An 8,805-nucleotide genomic window follows, 5' to 3' on the forward strand; every position below is an offset into this window, starting at 1 on the left:
TAAATAAGCAGGGTGACACTGGGGAGACAGTGGAAACAGTGTCAGACTTCTTCTGGGCTCCAAAATCACTGCAGATGGTGATTGCAGCCATGAAATTAAAAGACGCCTACTCCTTGGAAGGAAAGTTACGACCAACCTAGAGAGCATATTAAAAAGCAGAGACGTTACTTTGCCAACAAAGGTCCATCTAATCAAGGCTATGGTTTTTCCAGTGGTCATGTATGGATGTGAGAGTTGGACTTACTCCTTGGACTGAGCACCAAAAAATTGATGCTTTTGAACTATGGTGTTGAAGAAGACTCTTGTGAGCCCCTTGGACTGCAAGGAGATCCAACCAGTCCACCCTAAGATAGATCAGTCCTGGGTGTTCATTGGAAGGACTGATGCTGAAGCTGAAGCTCCAATACTTTGGCCCCCTCATGTGAAGAGCTGACTCATTGGAAAAGACCCTGATGCTGGGAGGGATTGGGAGCCGGAGGAGAAGGGGACAACAGAGGATGAAACGGCTGGATGGCATCACAGACTCAATGGGCATGAGTTTGAGTGGACTCCAGGAGTTAGCGATGGACAGCGAGGCCTGGCATGCTGCAGTTCATGGGGTCACAAAGAGTTGAACATGACTGAGCGACTAAACTAACTAACTAATATACAGCCTTGACATACTCCTTTTCCTATTTGGAACCAGTCTGTGTTTCCACGTCCAGTTCTAACTGTTGCTTCCTGACCTGCATACAGGTTTCTCAAGAAGCAGGTCAGGTGGTCTGGTATCCCCATCTCCTTCAGAATTTTCCACAGTTTATTGTGATCCACACAGTCAAAGGCTTTGGCATAGTCAATATAGCAGAAATATATGTTTTTCTGAAATTCTCTTGTTTTTTTGATGATCCAGCAGATGTTAGCAATTCAATCTCTGGTTCCTGTGCCTTTCCTAAAACCAGCTTGAACATCTGGAAGTTCATGGTTCACGTATTGCTGAAGCCTGGCTTGGAGAATTTTAAGCATTACTTTTCTTAGACTCTATGTTAATGATTATAACTGTAACAAATCTTGCCTGGGAACCTGTTTCTCAAGACTTGTACCCCTGATTACATAGCAACAGTTTATCTTTCCCAGAACCCTTCCTCCCTGGCTAATCTTGTGCCGAAGTTATCTCAGAATGTATGCTTTGGGTAATGATCTGGTGAAAGTCTTATACCTTGAGGTATTCTTTTTACCTATGCTCAGCAACCAGCTGAGAAGTAAATAAGGCCCCGCTTAAAATAGTGAGGTGGGTTCTCTGCTACCCACTTCTGATTTCTATGTCAGAAGCTTTTTCTGTCACTTTCACTTTAAAGAAAAATCTACACAAAACTCTGAGTGACTGAGACTGTCTTTGGCCCCAGAGTTAAAGCTTCTCCTTTGGAGACCACGAATCTGGTGGCACTGTTCACCATTCACCACTAAGCCATCTTGAGGGCTCATCCAGGATCTTCAAGGCAAGGTAAGAATACTCCGAGCTGGAACTCTTTTGCTCTTTTACTGTAAAGTCTCTACTTTGCTAACTCAAAAGCATATGGACAGAAGTTATTTTGCCCAATCAGCTTTTCCTGGTCTCTCTGACCATTTTGTAACTGTTTGGGGAATTGAAGCTACTAACCTAGTGTGCCAATCACTTCAGTACTCTTGCCTTGAGAACCATATGAGCAGCATGAAAAGGCAAAATGATAGGACCCTGAAAGATTAACTCCCCAGATCAGTAGGTGCCCAATATGCTACTGAAGAAGAGTGGAGAAATAACTCCAGAAACAATGAAGAGACAGAACTAAAGAAAAACAACACCCAACTGGGGATGTGACTGGTGATGGAAGTAAATTCTGATGGTGTAAAGAGCAATATTGCATAGGAACCTGGAGTGTTAGACCCGTGAATCAAGCTAAATCGGAAGTGGTCAAACAAGAGATAGCAAAAGTGAACATCAATATGTTATGAATCAGTGAACTAAAATGAACCAGTATGGACAAATTTAACTCAGATGACTGTTATATCTAAATACTGTGGGGAAGAATCCCTTAGAAGAAATGGATGGCTTAGTAAACCCATCTGAATGCAGAGTTCCAAAGAATAGCAAATAGAGATAAGAAAGCCTTCCTCAAAACCAGATCTGAAAGAGACACATGCACCCCAATGTTCATCGCAGCACTGTTTATAATAGCCAGGACATGGAAGCAACCTAGATGCCCATCAGCAGATGAATGGATAAGGAAGCTGTGGTACATATACACCATGGAATATTACTCAGCCATTAAAAAAGAATTCATTTGAACCAGTCCTAATGAGATGGATGAAACTGGAGCCCATTATACAGAGTGAAGTAAGCCAGAAAGATAAAGAACATTACAGCATACTAACACATATATATGGAATTTAGAAAGATGGTAACGATAACCCTATATGCAAAACGGAAAAAGAGACACAGAAATACAGAACAGACTTTTGAAATCTGTGGGAGAATGTGAGGGTGGGATATTTCAAAAGAACAGCATGTATACTATCTATGGTGAAACAGATCACCAGCCCAGGTGGGATGCATGAGACAAGTGCTCGGGCCTGGTGCACTGGGAAGACCCAGAGGAATCGGGTGGAGAGGGAGGTGGGAGGGGGGATCGGGATGGGGAATAAGTGTAAATCTATGGCTGATTCATATCAATGTATGACAAAACCCACTGAAATGTTGTGAAGTAATTAGCCTCCAACTAATGAAAAAAAAAAAAAAAAGCCTTCCTCAGATCAATGCAAACAAATACAGGAAAACAATAGAATGGGAATGGCTAGAGATCTCTTCAAGAAAATTAGAGATACCAAGGGAACATTTCATGCAAAGATGGGCACAGTAAAGGACAGAAATAGTATGGACCTAACAGAAGCAGAAGATATTAAGAAGAGGTGGCAAGAATACACAGAAGAACTAAACAAAAAATATCTTCATGATGCAGATAACCACAACAGTGTGATCACTCACCGAGAGCCAGACATTCTGGCCTCAGAAACATCATTATGAACAAAGCTAGTGGAGGTGATGGAGTTCCAGCTGAGTTATTTCAAATCCTAAAAGATGGTGCTGTGAAAGTGCTGCACTCAATATGTCAGCAAATTTGGAAAACTCAGCAGTGTCCACAGGACTGGAAAAGGTCAGTTTTCATTCCAATCCCAAAGAAAGGAAATGCCAAAGAATGCTGAAGCTACCTCACAATTGCAGTCATCTCACATGCTAGCAAAGTAATGCTCAATGTTCTCAAAGCAAGGCTTTAATAGCATATGAAGGGCAGAGAAATTACTTTATGAACAAAGGTCCATCTAATCAAGTCTATGGTTTTTCCAGTAGTCATGTATGGATGTGAGAGTTGGACCATAAAGAAAGCTGATGCTTTTGAACCATAGTGTTGGTGAAGGCTCTTGAGAGTCCCTTGGACTGGAGGAGGTTAAACCACTTAGTCCTAAAGGACATCAATCCTGAATGTTCATTGGAATGACTGATGGTGAAGCTGAAGCTCCAATACTATGGCCCCCTGATGCGAAAAACTGACTCATTTGAGAAGACCTTGATGCTGAGAATGATTGAAGGCAGGAGGAGAAGGGGATGACAGAGGATGAGATGGTTGGATGGCAGCACTGACTCGATGGACATGAGTTTGAGCAAGCTCCAGGTGTTGGTGATGGAGGGGGAAGCCTGGCATGCTGCAGTCCATTGGGTGGCAAGGAGTTGGACATGACTGAGCAACTCAGCTGAACTGAACAGACTTTTCCTTGACTCATGGACCTAACATTTCAGGTTTCTGTGCAATATTGTTCTTTACAGCGTCAGATTTTACATTCTCCACCTGAAACATCCACAGCTGGGTTCCATTTCCACCTTGACTCAGCCTCTTCATTCTTTCTGTAGCTATTTCTCCACTTGTGCCCATAGCATATTGGACACCTACCAACCTGGGGTTGCGGGGAGGCGTTCATCTTCCAATTTCATATCATTTTGCCTTTTCAAACTCCTTGTGGGGTTCTCAAGACAAGAATACTGAAGTGGCTTGCCATCCCCTTCTCCTGTGGACCACGTTTTGTCAGAACTCTCCACCATGACCCATCTAACTTCGGTAAACCTGCACAGCCTGGCTCACAGTTTTATTAAGTTTCACAAGGCTGTTACCCATGTGATCATTTAGGTTTGTTGTCTTTTGTTTCATTCTGAAGGCCATGGGATTGTAGTTATTTGATCTTCTGTCTGCTCTCTAATGAATGAGAATAAGAAGTTTGTGCAACTTCCTGATGCGAGGGACTCTCTGTGGGGAAAACTGGGTCTTCCTCTGTTGGGCAGAGCCATCCTCAGTAAATCTTTATACAAATTTTCTGCTCGCAGGTGTGGCTGTGATCCCTCACTGCAGTTTGGCCCAAGGCAACCCAGTCCTGGGATCTGCAGTCGCTATGGTAGAGCCATAGGTTATGGTAAGGCCAATGGCAACCTCTTTGAAGAGGACCTATGCCAACATGCTGGGCCTCCCAGGACTGCTGCTGCCATTGCCCCTGACCCTGTGGCAGGCCCACACCTCTGCAAGGGACTCCCAAACATTCACAGGCAAGTCTGGCTCAGTCTCTTGTGCACTCACTGTTCCTTTCCCCTGGGTTCTGATGTTCACAGGGTTTTGTTTGGGCCGTCCAAGAGTCTCTGTTTCCCTCAGTCTTGTGGAAGTTCCATAATCAACCTCCACTGAGCTTCAAACCTGGGGATTCCCAGTCTCTCGGCTGGATCCCAGGTTGAGAAGTCTGATGTGGGGTCTAGGACCTTCCCAACAGTGTGAGAACTTCTATGGTGTAATTGTTCTCCAGTTTGTGGTTTGCCCACCCGATGGCTCTATGGTAGGGCTAATGGCAAACTCCTCCAAGAGGTCAGTCTCTTCCCTCAAAAATCCTTCTACCCTCTCCAAGGCAGCCTCCCTGTTCCCCATTGATTAACCTCATGGGCTTCAATCCTTTCACATTTATTGAGCACCTATTACATACATAGACAACTTATTAAAAAGCAGAGATATCACTTTGCCAACAAAGGTTCAATAGTCAAAGCTATGGTTTTTCTAGTAGTCATGTACCTATGTGAGAGTTGGACCATAAAGAAGGCTACCGCTGGGAAGAGATGCTTTCACACTGTGGTGCTGGAGAAGACTCTTGTGAGTCCCTTGGACAGCAAGGAGCTCAAACCAGTCAGTCCTAAAGGAAATCAACCCTGAATATTCACTGGAAGGACTGATGCTGAAGCTGGAGCTCCAACACTTTGGCCACCTGATGCAAAGAGCCCACTCACTGGAAGAGATCCTGATGCTGGCAGAAATTAAGGGCAGGAGGAAAAGAGGCCAACAGAGGATGAGATGGTTGGATGGCATCACTGACTCAATGGATATGAGTTTGAGCAAACTCATGGAGATAGTGAAGAACAGGGAAGCCTGGTGTGCTGCAGTCCATGGGATTGCAGAGTTGGACACAACTGAATGAATGAACAACAGGACTATATACCACACACAAAATCAGGTACTTGACATACAAATACAAAATTAAAGAAACATTATCCCTGCATTCAGAGAACTTTAGAGACCAACCTCCTCTCCTGCTGGAAAGAGGAAGGAAGCACTTTGAATTAATTGCAGGACCCATAAGAAAGAGGAGGGAGGTAGAATATTACAATCTGTACAATAGCCCTATATTACTAGCTCTCCCACAATGCAAGCAATAGTCATGTAATGCTTGAGGAATACTGTTTTAAAACACAAGATATCTTAAAATATCTTAAAAGTAACTTCCTCCCCCACCTTGTTTTCATGGTTGCTAACTCATTTTTTAATTCATCTGTTATTCATTTTAAAAACATTTATAGAGTACTATGTGACAATTAAGAAATATACAGTTCCTCATCTCATAGAGGATGAAGTTACACGTGATGAGGTTTTGACCATTTTAACAAGGAAATGAAAAAAGTCTTTAACAACAGACAGTACCCACATGATATATGTATGCACTTACAAGATATTTACTATGCAATATATGACAAAATGTCATGTATATGTGGTGGTATAATATCCATACTTTCTGGGGAGAATTGTTGCTTTCTCTATAATTACTTATAATTTTCTGAAATGACAGTGATAGAAAAGGTAGGTATTTTAAAAATATTCTTAGCAAACATTTGTGGCCATCCACAACTCTACTCATATGCCTTTGACCTGAGTTGTATGTTTGTTGTTCCTTAGTCACTAAGTCATGTCCAATTCTTTTGTGACCCCACAAGGACTGTAACCATCAAGGATACTCTGTTCTTGATTTCCCAGGCAATAATAGTTGAGTGGGTTGCCATTTCCTTTTCTAGGGGATCTTCCTGACCTAGGAATTGAACCTGAGTCTCCTGCATTGCAGGTGGATTCTTTACCACTGAGCCACCTGGGAAGCTTATATGAATTATATACATTATATTATAGTAAAGTGGTCATGTGATTAGCTGTCACACTGTGAAAACCATGAAAACTTATGAAATCTATGAGTCTGAGAACCACTGGTCTCATGAATCACATTTATAACCAGTTCTTCTCTACCTTTATTTACTTTTCTCAACCATAAAATGAATGTTTCAACAGGCTGGGTTTTCTGTTTTCTCTCTTTACACATTCATCTTTGGAAAGTTTATTTCTTTCAGGATTTCAACAACACATTTCTACAGTACTTTACAATTTATAAAGTTCTTTGTGTAAAGTAGTCCTTAGTGTCACAAGGATATGGTTTTAATACTAGATTCCTCCATTTATTAGTTTTGTGATCATGTATTACCAAACTCAGTCTTGACTGTTTGCCACTCAAAAGTCAATATTCAAGAGACAAGTGTTGGTTGGAAAGATTACTTTATTCAGGAGGCTGGCCACCTGGGGAGAAGGTGGACTTGAAAGGGTAACAGGAAGGAAGGCCAGGGGTCTCCAAACAGAGGAAATAAGCTACAAGTGTTAGACATTTTTTTTTAATCTCTCTCTCAAGCAGCAGGAGGAAAAAAAACTACTAGTATTAAATTCTTTCCCATTCTCTATGAAAATTTCAAAAAAGGTTTCTCTTAAAATTCCGTTTGCCACGATGACACCTAGCTCCACTTGAACTTAACTTTTCTCAAACCTTGAGCTAACCAATGTGTTTTTCTTATGGAAATGTTTTTCTTAAGCTATGTTAATGAACCATGTATATACCCTAGACTCTTTCTCCAAGTCGGTTCCACTTAAGACTCAGAACCAATAATTCAGTTCAGTCACTCAGTCGTGTCCGACTCTTTGCGACCCTATGAACTGCAGCACACCAGGCCTCCCTGTCCATCATCAACTCCCTAAGTTTACCCAAACTCAAGTCCATTGAGTTGGTGATGCCATCCAGCCATCTCATCCACTGTCGTCCCCTTCTCCTCCCACCTTCAATCTTTCCCAGCCTCGGGGTCTTTTCAAATGAGTCAGTTCTCTGCATCAGGTGGCCAAAGTATTGGAGTTTCAGCTTCAACATCAGTCCTTCCAATGAATATTCAGGACTGATTTCCTTTAGGATGGACTGGTTGGATCTCCTTGCCACCCAAGGGACTCTCAAGAGTCTTCTCCAACACCACAGTTCAAAAGCATCAATTTTTTGGTGCTCAGCTTTCTTTATAGTCCAGCTCTCATAACCATATACGACTACTGGAAAAACCATAACCTTGAATAGACAGACCTTTGTTGGCAAAGTAATGTGTCTCTGCTTTTTAATATGCTATCTAGGTTGGTCATAACTTTTCTTCCAAGGAGTGTCTTTTATTTCATGGCTGCAGTCACCATCTGCAGTGATTCTGGAGCCCAAGAAAATAAAGCCTGTCACTGCTTCCACTGTTTCCCCATCTATTTGCCATGAAGTGATGGGACCAGATGCCATGATCTTAGTTTTCTGACTGTTGAGATTTAAGCCAATTTTTTCACTCTCCTCCTTCACTTTCATCAAGAGGCTCTTTAGTTCTTCTTCACTTTCTGCCAAAAGGGCGGTGTCATCTGCATTTCTGAGGTTATTGATATTTCTCCCAGCAATCTTTGATTCCAGCTTGTGCTTTATCCAGCCCAGCATTTCTCATGATGTACTCTGCATATAAGTTAAATAAACAGGGTGACAATATACAGCCTTGACGTACTCCTTTCCTGATTTGGAACCAATCTGTTGTTCCATGTCCAATTCTAACTGTTGCTTCCTGACCCTCATACATGTTTCTCAGAAGGCAGGTGAGGTGGTCTGGTATTCCCATTGCTTTAATAAGTTTCCATAGTTTATGGTGATCCACACAGTCAAAGGCTTTAGCATAGTCAATGAAGCAGAAGTAGATGTTTTTCTGGAATGCTCTTGCTTTTTTGATGATCCAATGGATGTTGGCAATTTGATCTCTGGTCCCCCTGCCTTTTCTAAATCCAGCTTGAACATCTGGAAGTTCACAATTCATGTACTGTTGAAGTCTAGCTTGGAGAATTAGGAGCATTACTCTGCTAGCATGTGAGATGAGTACAATTGTGTGGTAGTTTCAACATTCTTTGGCATTGCCTTTCTTTGGGATTGGAATGAAAACTGACCTTTTCCAGTCCTGTGGCCACTGCTGAGTTTTCCCAATTTGCTGGCATATTGAGTGCAGCACTTTCACAGCATCATCTTTTCAGATTTGAAATAGCTCAACTGGAATTCCATCACCTCCACTAGCTTTGTTTGTAGTGATGCTTCCTAAGGCCCACTTGACTTCACACTCCAGGATGTCTG

The 8,805-nt window shown here is 42.2% G+C and overlaps 1 long non-coding RNA gene across 1 annotated transcript; it reads left to right on the forward strand.

The window, feature by feature from the left end:
• Nucleotides 1-90: 90 nt before the first annotated feature.
• Nucleotides 91-3,389, forward strand: LOC122429489. Its single transcript, XR_006266046.1, has 2 exons — nucleotides 91-181; nucleotides 3,328-3,389. It is a non-coding gene; the product is annotated as an uncharacterized LOC122429489 (long non-coding RNA).
• The last annotated feature ends 5,416 nt before the right edge of the window (nucleotides 3,390-8,805 follow it).

Source organism: Cervus canadensis, chromosome 2 (genome assembly GCF_019320065.1).
Source record: "Cervus canadensis isolate Bull #8, Minnesota chromosome 2, ASM1932006v1, whole genome shotgun sequence".
Lineage (NCBI taxonomy): Eukaryota > Metazoa > Chordata > Mammalia > Artiodactyla > Cervidae > Cervus > Cervus canadensis.